Source organism: Dama dama, chromosome 6 (genome assembly GCF_033118175.1).
Source record: "Dama dama isolate Ldn47 chromosome 6, ASM3311817v1, whole genome shotgun sequence".
In the NCBI taxonomy this organism is placed as follows: Eukaryota; Metazoa; Chordata; class Mammalia; order Artiodactyla; family Cervidae; genus Dama; species Dama dama.
In genome coordinates, this window is record NC_083686.1 from 24846183 (window position 1) to 24865325 (window position 19143).

Below are 19143 nucleotides of genomic sequence, written 5' to 3' on the forward strand. Positions count from 1 at the left end.
GACAGGGAGGCCTGGCGTGCTGCAGTTCATGGGGTCACAAATAGTCAGACACAACTGAGCGACTGAACTGAACTGAACTAAATCAACAAATCTCAAAGTCCTTTTTCAGGAGAAAATACCCCTCGAGAAGCAAGGGTAACTATCCACTGCAGGACAGTTAACAGAGTTCTACCCAGGAACCTAGGGACATAGGTCTGGGCTCATTTCTGAATAACCAACTCTCTGAATCAATTTCTCTGATCTTCAGTTTGACTATAAAGTTCTTGGGACTTTTCATCCCTAAGATCCATTATTCTAGTTACCAAAATTAAACTATTAATTCTCAATTCTGCAACCAGCTATGAGGCCCTAGGAAATGACAAAAATCAACTTGGTTAAATCACTTTAACCTGTGTCTAAGTATTCCAGTCTTATTGTTGCCAGATAGAGAACTTGATCATGTTGGATGGGTATCAGAACTTGATGTAGAAGCACTTAGATGTTTTCAAATGCAGGGAGTTTTATAAATGCACAGAACACAAGTGGCAAGGGACAATTCTTGAAGCCACAGTAAATACAATTCGTTAGCAGGAAAATATTTTTGAAATCTCTGGCTTTAAAAGCAACTGGATAGCTCTTTGGTCTCAGCGGCAGAAGCAAGATGACAAATGGAACATCATTGCTTGGAAAGCATCAGAATAAGATGCACACACTGCCACCATTGTGGCTCTAAAGCCTACCACCTTCAGAAGTCAACTTGTGGCAAGTGTGGCTACCCTGCCAAGCAAAAGAGAAAGTATAAGTGGAGTGCTAAAGCTAAAGGATGAAATACCACAGGGACTGGTTGAATGAGGCACCTAAAAATTGTATACCGCAGATTCAGGCATGGATTCTGTGAAGGAACAACACCTGAACCCAAGCGAGCGGCTGTTACAGCATTTAGTTCATCTTAAGGATTTCCACGGTTAGTCCGGCAATAGATGTTCTGTTTTTTTTTTTTTTTTCCTAAAAGCAACTGGATAATTAAAAGTGATGCTGGTTTTAAAATTTCATCATGGACTGCTGTGATAGGCAGAATTCTAAAGATGGTCCCAAGATTTCTGCTTCCTGGTTACTTGATCAAGCATTAATTTAGATAGTACTGGGTAGAGAGCATGCAGATGCAATTATGTTTCCAAGTTGAATGACCTTAAGATACAGAGTTATTCAGGTGAGTCTGACCCAATCAGATGAGTCTTTTTAAAGCATAAGGAAGACAGAGAGATTTAAACCAAGGGGCATGGAAGTGTAGGGAAGGGGGTGAGAAATCGATGTGTTTTGCAAGCTTGAAGATAGAAGGGGCCATGTGAGAAAAAGATATAGGCTGCCCCTAGGTGCAGATGGGCTACCCAGCTGGCTCCGTGGTGAAGAATCTGCCTGCCAATGTAGGAGATGAAGGACATACGAGTTCAATCCCTGGGTCGGGAAGATCTCCTGGAGTAGGAAATGGCAACCTACTCCAATATTCTTGCCTGGATGATTCCTTGGACAGAGGAGACTGAAAGGCTACAGTCCATGGAGTTGTAAAGAGTCAGACCCAGCTGAGCGACTGAGCAGGCACACCCTAGGAGCAGAGAACTGGTCTAAATGACAGCCAGGGAGGAAACCCAGGAACTGAATTGAACCAACAATCTGAATGAGTCTGAAAGTGGATTTTTCCAAGAGCCTCCAGATAAGAACCCAGCCCGGGTGATACTTCATTTCAACCTTAAGACCATCAGCATAGAACTCAGCTGAGTCATACAGGACTCCTGACCTGTAGAACTATGAGGTAATATATTCGTGCTGCTCCAAGATGCCATGCTTGCAGTAATTTATTACACAGTAATAGAAAACTAACACATGTGTTGCCAGCAACAAATGTCAAGAAGGTTGTGAAGCTACTGGAACTGTATTGTAGGATGGTGCCACGGCTTTGGAAAATGGTATGAAAGTTTCTTATTAGGCAAACATACATCTACCCTATGATCCAGCATCTCATCTAAGAGGATGAGGACATATGGCTACAAAAGGGCTTGAACACTAGTATCCACAGCAGCTTTATTCATAATAACCCCACACTGGATACAGCCCAAATGTCCATCAACAGGAGGATGGATAAACAATGAACACAGACAACACCATGGATGAAGTTTAAAAACATTATGCTGAGCAAAAAAAATACCATACAGAAGAGTACATACTGTGTTATTTCATGTGTAAGCTTTACAAGAGGCAAATCTAATCTCTGGTGAAATAAACCAGAATACTGGATGCTTGGGGTGGGGGATGGACTGGGATGGGGCCTGGAGTTTATGGGGGTGATGAAAATGGTCTGTCTTAACAGAGGCGTAGATTACACAGGTATATACATTTATCAGGACTCTGAAAATGGAACTGTAACACTGAAGCATATCTTTCAGCTTGTAAATGATATCTCAATAAAAATATATTGAAAAATAAATTAAAAAAATTCAAGCCTCTAATGTTACAGACTGGTTATTACTAAGGTGTTAATTGGTATATCAGATGGTAAAGAATCTGCCTGCAACGCATGAGGCCCAGGCTCCATCCCTGGGTCGGGAAGATCCGCTGGAGGAGGGAATGGCTACCCACTCCAGCATTCTTGCCTGGAGAATCCCATGAACAGAGGAATCTGGAGGGCTACAGTCCATGGCGAAGCAAAGAGTTGGACATAACTGAGCGACTAACACTAGGTGTATCCATTTAAAAGCACAGGGGGTAAGAATTAATCCAGAGGTGAGGGCATATGGCCCTCTGAGCAGCTGGATGAACAATTGTTGGGCAGTGAGGACTATCTTCAGTTCAGTTCAGTTCAGTTTAGTTGCTCAGTCGTGTCCATCTCTTTGTGACCCCACAGACCACAGCACACCAGGCCTCCTGAGGACCTGAAACCACTCCAGAGACTCAAATTGTCCTGTAAAAACCTACTATAAGTTTATTTTATGCCCAGGTCCAAAATGCTAAAATGGGCTTCCCTGGTCGCTCAGATGGTAAAGAATCCGCTCGCAATGCAGGAGACGTTGCGTTGGTTCAATCCCTGGGTTGGGAAGATCCCCTGGAGGAGAGCATGGCAACACACTCCAGTATTCTTGCCTGGAGAATCCGCATGGACCAGAGGAGCCTGGCAGGCTGCAGTCTGTAGGGGTTGCAAAGAGTTGGACACGACTGAGTGACTAAACATACACGAACAGCAAAGATGCCAATGGGGCTACAGCGACCCAAGCAGGAAGGTCTTTGAAGGGAGCTGAGAGCTAAGGGACAAGTGGGAAGTGCCCTGAGACTCCCGTATGAGGGGGATGGAGCTTCAAGCTCTCAGATCTGACGACCAAGGGTCAGCAACCCACAGGGGTGGCCTCCATGTGACACCCAGCACACTGACCTCAAAGGCCTCCGGGGATATTGCTGCACATCTGCATTCCTGGTCTCTTTAGTATTAACACACTGGGGAACACACAATACGTTGTGATGGGCTGCTACAGGTCTTCTTTTTACTGAAGTAGAGTTGATGGATCAATATAATACTGTATAAGTAACAAGGGAACAAGGTAGTGATTCAAAATTTTTAAAGGTCATACTCCTATAGTTATTATAAAATATTGGCTATATTCCCCATGTTGTACAATATATCCATGCAGCTTATTTTATACTTAATTGTTTCTACTTCTTAATCCTCTACTTCTATACGGCCCTTCCTCCTCCCCTGTCCTCACCGGTAACTGCTAGTTTGTTCTCTGTATCCATGTAAACTCATCTTTTCTAAGTTGGTGGAGAGGCTTCTCAAAGCTCATAGAAATGTCACTGGATTCTGCAGACTTACACTTTGGTACTTGGGAAGGGACTTTAAACAGAGCCAACAATTGTAGGCTAAAATTTTCTCAGTTTGACTGACATGGGTTTAAACTAAAATGACCAACATGAGAAACTGTGTTTTAAAATGTGGGCTGCACTTTTTCTAAAGGGCTCTAATGGTTATACAGTGGTGTGTGTGTATGCGTGTGTATGCGTGTGTGTGTGTGTGTGTGTGTGTGGAGGAGGGAGTGTAAAGTAGTAGAGCCACTTGATCGCCAAGGTGTCTTCGATCTGTTGGACTCTGTCCTTAACAAGTTCCATGGGTATGTGGGAAGTGACTGGTACTCAGCCCTCTCCAGAGGGGAAGTCAGTAAGGTCACATGGGGAAGCTGTGCTAGGGAGAGGAGAGGTGAGCTAAAGGATGGGCCTTGAGAATTTACAACGAGAGCTAAAATGAGACCAGTTAGTAAGAGCAGGCACTGGAATCAAACTTTCAGGTAGTCAACTGGAGAAGGAAGAATGGAATCTCGATGATATTCTTTCTTAGGTGAGTCTTTCGTTTGTTTAATCATAACAATGATTTGGAAAAACTTTACTAGTGAGTCAGTAATGGGTTTGGCTACATATACCATAAATCAGGAATTCCCAGGTGGCGTTACTGGTAAAGAATCTGCCTGCCAATGCAGGAGACCCAAGAGGTATGGGTTCAATCCTGGGGTCAGGAAAATCCCCTGGAGGAGGGCATGGCAACCCACTCCAGTATTCTTGCCTGGAGAATTCCATGGACAGAGGAGCCTGGTGGGCTACAGCCCATAGGGTCACAAAGAGTCAAAAATGACTAAAGCGACTGAGAACGCACACACTGTTACAATGCCCTAATTATTTCTAAAAAAAGTTTTACCAGGAAATGATGCAAAGTGACACTGAACCCACAGGTTTTGTTCTTTTATGTAAGTGTTCTTTTATGTAAACTTGTCAGTTTTGCAACCTGATTGGTTTTGATACTAAGCAGTATTTGAAATTTTGGCTTTGAGTGGAGCTGAGACTATTCACTCATTTTTCCATCCAAAGGTGCCAACATTGGCCATTAGTTGGATCCTACCATTTATGTGTGCATGTGTGTGCACACACATGTGCGTGCACACACACACACACACACACACACACACACACACACGGGTTAGAAGTGGTTGCTGCAGGAACGCTTACTAAACTCTTACCACACAGTTAGAATTCATTGTTCCCAGCTTGTGTCCCTCACTTGAAAATGAGGTCTTTAGGTGAATGCAGTGGTTTGTCTTCTTTATCCTTTATTCTTAATACCTAACAGAGTATCTGACACATAGTTGATGGAAGTATTTTTAGTCTTGCTATTTCCTGTTATGTTCTCTATGGAGATGAAAAAACAGCCCTGGTTTTTCCTTTTCTACATGAAGACACACATTCATGGCTCAATCTCAAATCCAGCCACATAACCTTTCCTTGGCTTTTCTATCTTTAGACCCTCCCCCCTGCCCAATGTTCTTTCAGAAATGAGGCAAGAGTTTCTGAACAACCTGGTGAATTCCAATTAGGGCAGGGAACACAAATCACCAACGCTTGGGGTCTGAACACCTGGCATTTGGGTGGCCAGCTCCCCTCCTTCACAGTCTGGTGGGTGCCAAGCACATGTAATGTGCACTCTTCTAATTTTTACAACTGTTGTGTGACTGTGGGGATAGATTATCAAGTGTCCGGAAAAGCCCTTGGTCACTGCAAAACAGGTTATCAGCTTCACTTCATGTAGAAAAGGTTCAGAGGTGAAGGGAGATATCTGAATCACAAACCAATGGTTTCCCAACAACCCCACGAATGTACTGAACTCTACAAAAATAGGACCGATTCCAGGACTGCCCCATGTGACCACAAGTCCTTGGAAAGGGTCCTGAAACCAGTACAGTCTGCAGGGGACCAGGTGTGACTCGGTCTTGACTTACTGGTCAGGCTTGGCGACAGTCTGTTCTCTGTGTTTGCGTGTATCAGGAAACCCAATAGTTACAGAGCTGAGAAACAGGCTTCCTCTATAATTAGTGCAACAGGCCAATGGATGTCACTGTTGCACCATGGAAACAGAATCTCAACCCTGATGGGACGAGGGACAGCAAACAGCAATGCACTCACTGCTTGGTTACTTTAACAGAGCAGAGATCACCTTGAACCAAAGGGAAAGTACTTTAAGTGGATGGTCAGATGTTGTGATTTATACATAGATTCGACCATTCAGATCTTCACTTGCAGTTCCTGGCTCACAGCTCCTAAACCCTTGGAATTTCCTAAGTGATAGGAGCTTACAGGTGTCTCTTATTAGGTTAACGAGGTCTGGTTGCCAATGCAGACAACCATGTGATGAGCCGGTTGTAACTTTCAGTCCCACGCCTAGACCCAGAGGGCCTGGATGTTGACTTCAATCACCAATGGCCAGTGGTTTAGTCAATTGGGCCTATGCAATAAAGCCTCCATAAAAAAGGATACGTGTGTATGTGTGTGGGGGGGTGGGGGGCGGGGAGGTTTCAGAGAGCTTCCAGGCTGGGGAACACATGGGCCTTGGGGAGGGTGGAGCGCCTGGAGAGAGGATGGAAGCACAAACCCTCTCCCTGTAGCTTGCCCTGTGTGTTTCTTCCATCCAGCTGTCCTGAGTTACAGTCTTTCACAATAAACCAGTGATCTAACAAGTGAAATGTTTTTCTGAGTTCTGTGAGCCATTCTAGCAAATTCACTGAACCCAAAGAGGGGTCTGGGGGCAATGCAGGAGACCCCGGTTGAACCCCTGGGTTGGGAAGATCCCCTGGGGAAGGGAATGGCAACACTTTCCAGTATTCTTGCTGTAAAATCCCATGGACAGAGGAGCCTGGCAGGCTACAGTCCTTGGGGTCGCAAAGAGTCGAACATGTCTGAGAGACTAACACACAGGTAACAACCTGGACTCGTGATTGTCATTCTGAGTGGGAAGGGATCACTACAACCTCCAATTTGTAGTGTATAGGTCAGAAGCACAGGTAACCACCTGGGCTGCATCTAGTTCTGAAGTTGTGTGTGTTTGTGTAGGAATGAACCCTTAACCTACAAAATCTGATGCCATCTCTGTGTAGTGTCAGAATTGAGTTGAATTCTCAGACTTCCTGCTGGTGACAAGGAATTGTTTCTTGGGGTGGAGAACTCCCTACCACACACACACGCACATACTGGAATTGGGGTTAGAATGCCAAAAGAGATGGTAATTAATATTCCACTTTTAATTTTTAGAGCTAGCAATGAACAAGTACATTTGGGTTAAGGCAAAACATTTAAGTTAAGGCAAATAGCTTTGAACAGAGTAGGGCCTTTGGATGAATATATCTGTCATCTACCTATCAGGGGAAAAGCTGAAAAAATGAATCAAACCAAGTCCTTGGACTTCAAATATTGGGTTTCTTCCACTCCACATGACTGCCTTTCACAATTAAACAATGCGCAAAATTATTTTTAAAATACATATGCTGATACTTAGAATGAGACCTCTCATCATATCAATGGCCTGGCATAAATATTTTGGAAGGAATCCTCAACCCGTATAATGAAAGCCCCTTGTTTTCCAATGACCCGAGACAGAAATCCCAGTGGCATTTCCTGGCAGTTCTTAATGTCTTTAGAGCTGTCACAGGTCATAGGCTATAATCATTCTTGGGTTTTCTGATGATGAGACCTGTCACTGCTGTCAGACAGGCTTAACTGGCCTTTGGGGACACTTTCTTAAAATATAAGTAAATTGGGCAACTAATCCTATACTTGTGTCTTGGTTCTTCTAGGAGCCTTGAAGTCTAGATTTGGAGGAGGAAAGGTTAAGGGAGCAATCCTGGAGAGAAGTGACAAGGGAATTTCTTTGTGTTTATCTTAAAGACATACCACTCAATATTTAGCCCAGTAACAATCACCGCCATTTCCTGGCCAATAGTCGTTCTTGGTCTTGGTCACATTTAATATTTTCAGATAGAAATGATGGGAGATCCTCTTATTGACCCAGAATTTATATATATATATGTGTGTGTGTGTGTGTGTGTGTATGTATACACACACTATATTATACTATTATATATTTAGTGATTTAATTTATACATTTAATGATTACACATTTATAATTATAAATTTATTATATATATAAACTACCAAATCATTTAACAAGTATGAGTTATACTCATGTCCCTGGCCTTGAGTCTGAAGAGACTGACAATGGACTATGGGCCCCAAGACTTCACTTGTAGGTGCCAGGAATCTGAGATTAAAGCTGCACTTAGGTGGGTGCCACTTGCATGTAATACCCGGTAGGCTGTTTCTTTTTCCCTTAAATAATTTGGAATGCACGAAAATGATGCACAGACATTGGTTTAATTTTCAATGACATCAGTCACTCCTCTATTTAGTTAGTACTAAGCACCCACTACCTGGAGAAGGAAATGGCAACCCACTCCAGTATTCTTGCCTGGAAAATCCCATGGACAGAGAAGCCTATTAGGCTACAGTCCATGGGGTTGCAAAGAGTCAGACATGACTGAGCGACTTCACTCAAGCACCCACTAAGCATAAAAGCCAATGGTAACAGAGTTCACTTCTTTCTGACTAAAGTCATTTTCACCAGTTTAATCCACACTTAGCCAAAGCCACACAGCAGGACAAGGCAGAAGTTAAGACAGCCAAACAGAGCTCACATCACGAGCTGTGTGACTTGGGCTTAACCACTTTCCTCCTCTGGGTTTCAATTTTCTCATCTGCAAAATGGAGATAAGAAGTTGTTGATATGATAGCATATGACAATGGTTACCTTCACTCGGTTATTTTCTACACGCTAGACCCTGAGAGTGGCACCTTAGAACAAATGTGACCAGCAGTTATCCTGACTTGCTCCCTCTTTCTCTACACTCACACCTGAAGAGTCACCAAGTCATTCGATCTTATCTCTGGAAGATTTATCAAATCCATCCCCTCCTTCCATGGCCCTAGTTCCAGCCCTCATTATCCCTTGGTGTCCTAAATTGGTCTCCCTGCTTTCACTCTTGTGCCCCTTAAATCCATTCTCTGCATATTGACCACAGCAATCAGTTTACACAAAAGCATGCTACTGCCTCACTAACAGCCCATCAGTGGCTCTCCTCTTCCTGACCATGAAGTTCTCCAGGCAAGAATACTGAAGTAGGTTGCCATTCCCTTCCCCAAGGGATCTTCCTGACCCAGGGATCAAACCTAGGCTTCCTGCATTGCAAGCAGACTCTTTACCATCTGAGCCACCAGGAAGGCCCAGCATAAAGCACAAGCTCTTAGACTGGCAAACAAGGTCATCCTGTCTGTCTATCCTGGATTTAGCATCCCCTACCCAATACACACACACTCTCTAGGCTGCTTTTCATCTCTGTATCTTGTTTATGCTTCAGTGTTGCAACACTGAATTACACCTCTGTTCCTCTTTTAAGACTCAGCTCAGTTTAGGCAACTCAGGAAAGCCTTCTCTGATGCTTCTGCTTTCTTAGCATACCTCCCAAGCTGGGTCAGGGGCTCTCTCCCCTGACCGTTATCATGTGCTTGCAGCTCCTGTACGTGTCTATTTCACCGCATCTGTTTGGTAATTTATTTATTTATTAGTATTTCTCCCTTACTAGACTCTTCTCCATAAGGACAAAAAGCATGTCTTCTTCGTCCTTCTATCCCCATCACCTGGCACTGTTCATGGCACACAGCCAGGGCTCAGGAAACAAAGTGAATGCAGGAGTGAAAACTACAGTGTGACGCCAGGTCATGCTTTTTGTGTACACCAGGCCCCATTTCAAATATGCCCTATGTCTGAGACACTGGGTCTCAACTAGGGGTAGTTTTGCTCCCAGGGGGACATTTTTCAGTGCCTGGAAACCTTCAGGCTATCACAACGATGGGGGCGGGGGGCGGGGGGCGGGGGGTGGCAGGGAGAGGGAATGTGCTTCTAGCATCCAGTGGATAGAGGCCACGAATGCTGCCTAACAGTGCCTAGGACAGCCCTACCACACAACCCACAACGAAGAATTATCCAGCCCCAATTGTTAATATTGATAAGAGCCAAAATCAAAAAATCCTGATCTAGAACAGGATCTGGAACGTGGAAGATCTCAATACAGGATTCCTGATGCGGGCACCAGTGGCAGGAATGATAATCATGATATATATACATCATATAATTGGACAGTATACCATTTTCAGTTTATTGAGCAGTTCTGCGTGATATTCACTCACTTCACAGCATCAGACCTGAGGGAGTTCCATTCTACTTTTACAAACACACTTTACATAAGGCAAAGTCCAGTGGAATATGACACATGGCCCCCTCTCTCTTAACACACACATACACAACCCACCTGCTCCAGGCCTGCAACCCTGAACAACCAGCTAGAATGCCTGGACCATGTGGGTAAATCTGTTAGTTCACCAGCTATGGTGTTGCTGCAATACACATACACACACACACACACACACACACACACTCAAAAGTATTTCACATCTTGTGTGAACTCATAACTTGAACACCCTCTCCAATAAGGCCTGGCCTCCCTGGGATCGCAAGGGAAGTGTAACAATGAAAACTTTAAGCTGTTGGGTGAGTTTTTTTTATTAGCCATCTGACACAGCACAGGTGAGGCAGTAGCCTGTGACATGGGACACAGGCTGACCCACTTCTCAGGGAACGTCGTCCCATCAGTGACACATATACTAGAATTACTTATTCATCTTGGGCAATTCTTTTCATCCACGTGCATTTCACTACTGAGAGTTTGGAGATGAGGTGCACGTTGAAGGAGACTGCCTAGAGGTAGCAAAACCAGGACGTAAGTTCTCAATTCACCAGAGTGACCCCTGCTTATAATTCAGGGGCATGACCCCCTGTCCGAACTCTGAGGCAAATTTATGACCAGTTTCTCATGGTTATCTTCAGCTCCTCTTTCAGCTGTCCTCTTATCAGTCCAGATGTCTTTTTGCTTTTGAGACGAGCCATTTTTCTTGTCTTACCAACTCCCCTTTTTTCTTTATCTATTCAAATTATTAAACTGCTAAAACTGACTCCCAATGCTGGATATGTTTGCCCTTGCTTAATACACACTGGCATAGAAGCAACGGGGTCCATCTTTTTGGTAATTAAATTTAACACTCAACTCAGCCTAGAATTTCCAAGCTGAGATGAGGCATCCCCTTCTGCCAACACAAATCATATGGTGAAACCCTAACTTCCAATAAAGTAGCTTTGAGTCCTAATGTAATCAGGAATGACTTGCTTTATTCTTGAAAACCCTTTAAATTCTGAAATAATAGTTTTGTCCACCATTAAAATCATACCCAGGTACAAGTTCAGGGGAGGTGAAGCTGGACTCTGCAAAGTCTCCCTAGCCAAGGACCTGATTTGCTGGACAGATAACCAACATCCTAAAATGATGTGGTGTGGTGGAAAATTTCCCCTTGGCTGCAGTACCATTAAACATTACCTTAAGGGAGTTCAAGTAAATGTGCAATGAAGAGGCTTCTGTTGGTTAAGCTGAGGATATGGTATTCCTTGGCTTGGACAATTAACTCATTTAGAATTTAAACAGAAAATGCAGCACTAGCCTGCTGATAGGTTTCTGGATGGCTTGTGAGCTACTCATCCAACTATCCTCAAAGTGGCAAAGGTATTACCCACTGATGTGCAAGTGTGGTGGGAAACCTTTTCCAGCTCAACAGTTCCCTAACCTCTTACTTACTAGTAGCAGTAGTTTCATCACTAAGTCACACCTGACTCTTGCGACCCCACAGACTGTAGCCTGCCAGGCTCCTCTATCCATGGGATTCTCCAGGCACGAATACTGGAGTGGGTTGCCATTTCCTTACTTATTATGTGATGTCAAAGACTGAATGTTTGTGTCCCTTGCCAAATTCATGTTGAAACCCTAACCCCAATATGGTCGTACTTGGAGATAACGGCCTCTGAGAAAGTAAGGTTAAACAAGGTCATAAGGCTGAGGCCCTAATTTAAAAGGATTAGTGTCCTTATAAGAGACACCAAGGGAAGACACAGGGAAATCTGTCGCACTGCAGTCCATGGGGTCACAAAGAGTCGGATGTGACTTAGCCACTGAATAATAACAACAAAAATAACAAGAGAACCAAAGAGCTCATTTCTCCTTTCTCTTTCTGCTACACTTTTGCACATACCCAGGAAAGGCCACGTGGAGATACCGAAGGTGGCCATCTACAAACCAGGAAGAAAGCTCTCACAAGAAGCCAAGACTTGCTGAAACCTTGATCTTGATCTTGGACTTTTCAGCTTCCAGAACTGTGAGAAAATAAGATTCTATTGTTCAAGCCATGCAGGCTATGGTATTCTGTTACGGCAGACTGAGCAGACTAATACAGATGGTTATTATGAACTGTATTAAGAAGTGAACAACCTACCAGGGTTGCAATAATTACCATCCACAGCAATCACCTAATGACTGTTATTGTGTACATCAGAGGTCATCAAAATACTAGATTTTAGAAATTAAGAAAATAATCCCACTTACAGTTGCATCAAGAAGAATAAAGTATCTAGCAGTAAATTTAACCAAGGAGGTGAAAGACACATACACTGAAAACTGTATAGTCACTGATGAAAGAAATTATAGAAGACATAAATAAATTGTAAGATATTCTGTACTCATGTACTGGAAAAAAATTAACATTGTAAAATGTCCATATTACCTAAAGCCACTGATAGATTCAATGCAATCCCTATCAAAATTCAATTGGTATTTTTCATAGAAATAGAACAAATAATCCTAAAATTGTATGGAACCACAAAAGATCCCAAATAGACAAAGCAATCTTGAGAAGGACAAGCTGGAAGCATCACACTTCATGATTTTAAACTATACTACAAAGCTATTATCATAGCATAAACTATAATCAAAACAGCATGATATTGGCATAAAAACAGACACACAAAGGAACAAAATAGAAAGCTCAGAAATAAACCCACACATATATGGCCAATTAATTTGTGACAAAGAGCCATGAATATACAATGCAAAAGGAAAATCTCTTCCGTAAATGATATTGAGAAAACTGGACAGGCACATGCAAAAGAATAAAACTGGACCAGTATCTTACACGGTACACAAAAATCAACTCAAAATGGACTAAAGACTTGAACATAAGACCTGAAATCATAAAACTCTGAGAAGAAAACATAGGGGTAAGCTCCTTCACATCAGTCTTGGCAATGATTTTTAGATTTGACACCCAAAGCAGAAAAAAACAAGGAGAACTACATCAAACTAAAAATCTATATGGCAAAGAAAGCCACCAACAAAATTAAATGACAACCTATGAAGTGGGAGAAAATATTTGCAAATCATATATCGGATAAGTGGTTAATATCCAAAATATATGAAGAAATCATACAACTCAATAGTAAAAGTCCCAAACAATCCAGTTAAAAAATGGGCAGAGGGTCTTCCCTGGTTGTCCAGTGGCTAAGTCTCCATGCTTCCAATGTAGGGGGCCCAGGTTTGATCTCTGGTCAGGTTAGAAGTTCCCACATGCCACAACTAAAGATCCCACATGCCACAATGAAGATGGAGGATCCTGCATGTAGCAACTAAGACCCAGCCCAGCCAAATATATAAATATTTTTTTTTAACATGGGCAGAGAAACTGAACAGACATTTTTCTAAAGACATACAGATTGCCAATAGTACATGAAGCAGTGCTCAGTATCACTAATTATCAGGAAAGTACAAATCAGAACCACAGTGAGATCTCTTCACACCTGTTAGAGTAACAGTGTGGGGGTCCCTTAAAAATTGTAAATAGAGCTACCATAGGATGGAGCAATTCTAGGTGTTTATCTGAAAGAGATGAAGGCACTAACTTGAAAAGATACCTGCGTTTCCATGTTCACTGTAGCATTATCTACAAGAGTCAAAGGAGGAAAGCAATCTAGGATGAATGGATTAAGAAGTTCTGCACTTACACACAATGGAATATCACTCAGCCAGAAAAAAAGAAGGAAAACCTGCCTTTTGTGACAACATGGATGAACCTTGAGGGAATTATGCCAAATGAAAGAAGTAAGACAGAGAAAAACAAATACTATATAATTATATAATCTCATGTGTATGTGAAATCTTAAAAAAAAAAAAACACCTCATAGATACAGAGAACAAATTGGTGATTGTTATACACAGGGAATAGGGGGTCTTGGGTGAGCAAAATGGGTGAAAGTAGTCAAAAGGTACAAAATTTAAAATACAAAATAATTAAATGCTGGTGATGTGATATACTGCATAGTGACATAGTTAATAATACTGTATTGTGTATTGGAAAGTTGCTAAGAGAAAAATAAAACTGAAAAGTTCTCATCACAAGAAAAGAATTGTATCAATGTGTGGTGATGAATGTCAGCTAAACTTATTGTGATCATTTCATAAAATATACATATATCAAATCATTATGTTGTCCACCTAAAACTAATACAGTGTTATATGTCTATTATATTTATATATTTAAAATGCTCACTTTTAACTCAGGATTTATTTTATGTCAGATGAAGAATCAATTGTCAATTAATCTTATATGTACACTACTTTTTATCATTATCATTTTAATATATTTATGGAGCATTTTATCTAATTTGCAAGAAAGGTTAGTTTATCTTTCATGACATTATCTTATATTTATGTAATACATTTTTCCCAAGAAGTTCAAAGGATTTTTCTCAAAACTTCTCACTGGTTTTGATTGAAGCCCCAGGATCTGGGCAAAAGGCTGATTTCCATTGCCCTAGTTTTCATTAAAAATAATTTTGCTTTCTCTTGGTATTTGATGAGAGAAGCAGCTCTTTGATTTGGGGATCTTTTTAAAATTGACTTTGTTCTTTTTTAATCCCAACTGCTCCAGGCATCATTAGCTCATCTTAATAGAAGTTTCAATTTCCTTTTATCCCTTTGAGCTTGGATTCCAATGTCCTCAAAGCAGCACCTTTTAATTGGCCTGGAAAAGGTCACCGTTTCAAGGAAAGGAAGCCATATCATACATTTTACAGAGTCAATGAGGGTCTCTGAGATCAGAAAGGGATGGTTGCAGAGGGTGGATTCACCCTCCAGCAAATGTCTAGGTGGCATGTGATTACCTCCTAAACATTTTCAATGTAATCTTCCACATAATTACATATACCCACTCTCATTCCAGCACATTCCCTGCTACAATTAATTGGCCTTTATTTATTTATTTATTTTTTGGCCTTCATTTTTTTTTTTTTTTTTTGCCTTCATTTAAAATTCATTTGTCTTTAAGATTTTGTTCTCCTTTTTTAGTTTAGCCAGTGGCGAAGGGGCAGTGTTAAGTTGGACAGTGGTTTCCTTATATGTAATAACTTTCAGTGACACTCTCCTATACAGACACCCCAATCATACACTTTTTAGAAAATGATACAAGGACACCTGATGTATTCTCCTAATAAAAGGGCATCTGATGTATATATCTGATGTACTCTCCACCTTCAGGGACTCTCTACCACATGTTGTCTTGTATATTCTAGCAGTAATTTCTCCAAAGTCTAAAGTGTAATCAAACCTTACATATACATGGACACAGTTTACCATCAAAGAAAGTTTTTGAGGGAAGCCTCCCTGATTACTTTACTTTCTTCTAGTGTTACAAAAGCTAATCTGCATCTAGAGTGGGTACCTAAATCCTGCAGTGGAGGAGGAGGCAGTAAACCTTTCAAGGATCTGAAAAAATTCAGAAACTTGACTCCATCAGGGCAGCAGTAAGGAAGGGAGGGGGAGAGCTGCTGAAAAAAATCCTAGTTTTTAAGGGGCTAGCCTTCCACTTCAAAGACTCACCGATGTAAAGAAATACTCTACAGTATTTCATCTCTTTAACTATCAAGACACTCTTAAGAAGCCTCAATATTTGGTACCTCAGGAGTCATTACTCAGACACTTATGAAAAGTTAAGCATTATTATTTCCACACAATTCCTATCTTACAGAAGGATCATCGGTACATATTATAGAAAAGTAGTATATTAGAAGGATGATACAATACACAATATACCTACAATACATCTAAAAATCTAGGTCCACAGGTTTCTTTTTTCTATATTATTAAAAAAAATAAATTGAAAAAGTGATTTTTTTAAAACAAACTTTTCAGGATAAAGTTCCTTAGTTTCCCCTTCTTTTGAAGAATTGGGTGAAATTCTAAGTTGAATGAACCTAATAGAAGGAGACCATCAAGAACAAGATAAAAAACTGTCCTCATCTAGTTTTCGCGGAAGCACTGTGTTCTGTTACATTCACCCACAAAAGAGACTGACATGGACATTTTGGAACGCAATTGAGGAAGAGAGACCTTAACAGCCCAGATCTCTAGATCATGACATGGAAGTAACAGGGGAAGGAATTAAAGACTAACTAACCTAGAAAAGATTTGGCAGAAAAATGTTAACTGTCCTCAAAAGGTCAGAAGATGGTGAAATGGAAAAGCCATTCAATATCTTCCATTTGGTTCAAGAAGGATGAAAGGACTGAAGTTATGATAGAATTCATATAAAGCAGAATACCACTGTAATTTGAAGTGGCCCCAAAATAAAATCATGTGCTTTGGTACTTAGGGGTCCACTTTCCCAGATGGTGTTCAAGTAGAGGCTGGCATACCACTCTAGTGAGCTGCTGTAAAATGTATGAGACAAGAAACTGAACCACCTGGATTTTCAGTTTCCTTCTAACCCTCAAGTGCTATGAAAATGCCTGCCTTGGGGAAGATTATCTGATGCAACAAAATTAGGTACAGCCAAATAATTCAAATACTAACGGTTTCAGGGATCCAGGATGTAGGATTTATCCTGTATAGTCTTTCCTACCACAAAGCTGAAGAGTTATTTTATTCCATTAAAATAGATTGTCTGTTAAACCAGTCTACTTGACTTGTGCGTGTGTGCTAAGTTGCTTCAGTCAAGTCCGACTCTGTGCAACTCTATGGATCCTAGCCCACCAGGCTCCTCTGTCCCTTGGAATCTCCAGGCAAGAATACTGGAGTGGGTTGCCATGTCCTACTCCAGGGGATCTTCTCTACCCAGGGACTGAACTCCCATCTCTTACGTCTTCTGCATTGGTAGGTGGGTTCTTTACCACTAGTGCCACCTGGGAAGCCCGTACTTGACTTAGACAAGACAAAGCAAATCAACAAAGTCCTCTTAAGGATGCTCCACCAAGACTGTTTATCTACACTCATCTACTTCAATTGGCTCTTCTGAAATGTCTGGGTGGGTTCTGTTGGGAGGAGGGATGCAGGCTTTATGCAGCCATCATGTCACTCAGCTGGGATGTGGAGAAGGTTCCTCCACTCCCCGGAAGAGCCTTCAGCAGCTCTTCCCTCGGGGCCTCCATCAGCAGGGGAGAAACTTAATGAGGCTTGAGCCCTGAGAAGCATCATCTGACTGTTGAGAGGCAGTGGGTCAAACCCAGACCACCTAGTGACCTACAGGGAGGGGATGAAGAGAGAAACAGCAGGGAGGGAGGTGGTTCTTCAACAACTCCCTCTTTGTGCTGGTATTTGTGAAGTGTTAGTCACTCAGTCGTGTCCACCTTCTGCAACCCCATGGGCTGTGGCCTGCCAGGCTCCTCTGTCCATGGGATTCTCCAGGCAAGAATACTGGAGTGGGTAGCCATTTCCCTTCTCCAGGGGATATTCCCAACCCAGGGATCAAACCCAGGCCTTCTGTATTGCAGGCACATGCTTTACCATCTGAGCCACCACCTCACAGGTATTTGTGAAGTGCATCACAAACTAACTCTTACTTCACAATAGACCTCCACATGAGGCTACAGAGACCACTTCATATTAATCCATTTAGGTAAAAGACCTGTAAAAGAGATAAAGAGATGGTGTTGCTAAAATACACTTAAAGAGCCGGGGTTCAAGTTCTGACTTTCTGGTTTCTAATCTTGAGCAAGTAAATTGCTTAGCCTCTCCAAGCCTCAGCTTCCTCATCTATAAAATGGGACTAGGAATAGTGGCTCGCTTTCCCTGAGTCCTAGATAAATGACAGCTCCAGTTACGTTCACAAAAAACAGAAAATTGAGTCCCTCCTGAACTTGCCTCTCCTTGAGTCCTGTCCAAGACACAAAAGGAACAATAGCGGCATTGAGCTAAGAATCTAGGTCACATCAGACCTGTGGCTCTGCTGACTGGAAAATAACATGAACCCAGACTGGGGCATGCTGAGAGGGAAAGTGAATCCTATACAACTTTTAAAGGAAAATAAGATGAAACTGTATTTTCTGACATGGAGAGGTGTCCAAAATTATTAAATGAAAATGCATGTTAGAAAACAGTGTGATCATCTACTGGAAAGAAGGATTAGTATTAACATACATAATGGTAACTTATCAGCATCTATAAAAGAGAAGAACTGGAGGAATTTCCACCCAACAATGGATAATGATTTGGGGAGCAATTCAGGATTACACGGGACATTCACTCTATATCTGTTATCTGCTACATCTTTTATAAAGAACATTGTGTATTTTTAAATTAGGAAAATCCATGTTTAAAAAGAAAAGGCATACTATCCTATTACAGATTTTACATTGTACAGTACACTGATCACCTTACACTGGAACAGGTAATTATAATGAGATAAACAAGTACAGGAAATGCTTCTCTATTCTTTCAAAATGACAACACATGCATTTTACAACCTCTTTCATCATACCATGAGTCCACCCCTGAGCCTGTTAAGTAGGTATTTGTGGTTAACACTGTAAGCTGTGCTGCCTTCCATCCTGGTTTGAATCCTGGCTCTCTGTCTTAGTAACCATGTGACCTTGGGCAAATTCCTTAATCACTGTGCCTCAGTAACTTGACCTGTCAAATGAGCCAACTGTAGTATCTCAATGTGGTATTGTAGGTATGAATTGAGATACTCTAGGAAGCACTAAATAGTTTGGCTGTCATTATTTGCTTCCTCATTTAGAGAAAATTATGGATTCCAATGATACCTTTATCTCAAGCAAAACAGCAAACCTCCCAGAATCCTGATACTCATCCCCAGTGGTGCCTCTGTAAGACTGGGATTTTATCACTTAATTCATAGAACGTTGCTGTTATCTTCCTATGTAGGCTTCTTACCCCAACATGTCTTTCCTGGAACAGATGGATTCAGCTCTTTTGAGCTTTCCTGCTATCTCTTACGGTTTGGCTTAAATGGCTTCAGTAGCTTCCCACTGTTGAAAGCTTAAATGTCAAACACCGTCATCTGTTCCATCATACACTGTCTTCA

General features: G+C 41.7%; 1 long non-coding RNA gene and 1 pseudogene across 1 annotated transcript in view; one reads left to right on the top strand and one right to left on the bottom strand.

Moving 5' to 3' along the window:
• The first annotated feature begins 640 nt into the window (after window positions 1–640).
• LOC133058786 (large ribosomal subunit protein eL37-like) lies at window positions 641–932 on the top strand (annotated as a pseudogene).
• Window positions 933–1994: 1062 nt separating this feature from the next.
• LOC133058787 (uncharacterized) overlaps window positions 1995–19143 on the bottom strand; it is a 69508-nt gene continuing 52359 nt past the window's right edge. The window contains exons 2-3 of the long non-coding RNA XR_009693378.1: window positions 3401–3542; window positions 1995–3157 (exon numbers count right to left, since the gene is read on the bottom strand). This is a non-coding gene — a long non-coding RNA (uncharacterized LOC133058787). The remainder of the gene's footprint in view (window positions 3158–3400; window positions 3543–19143) is intronic.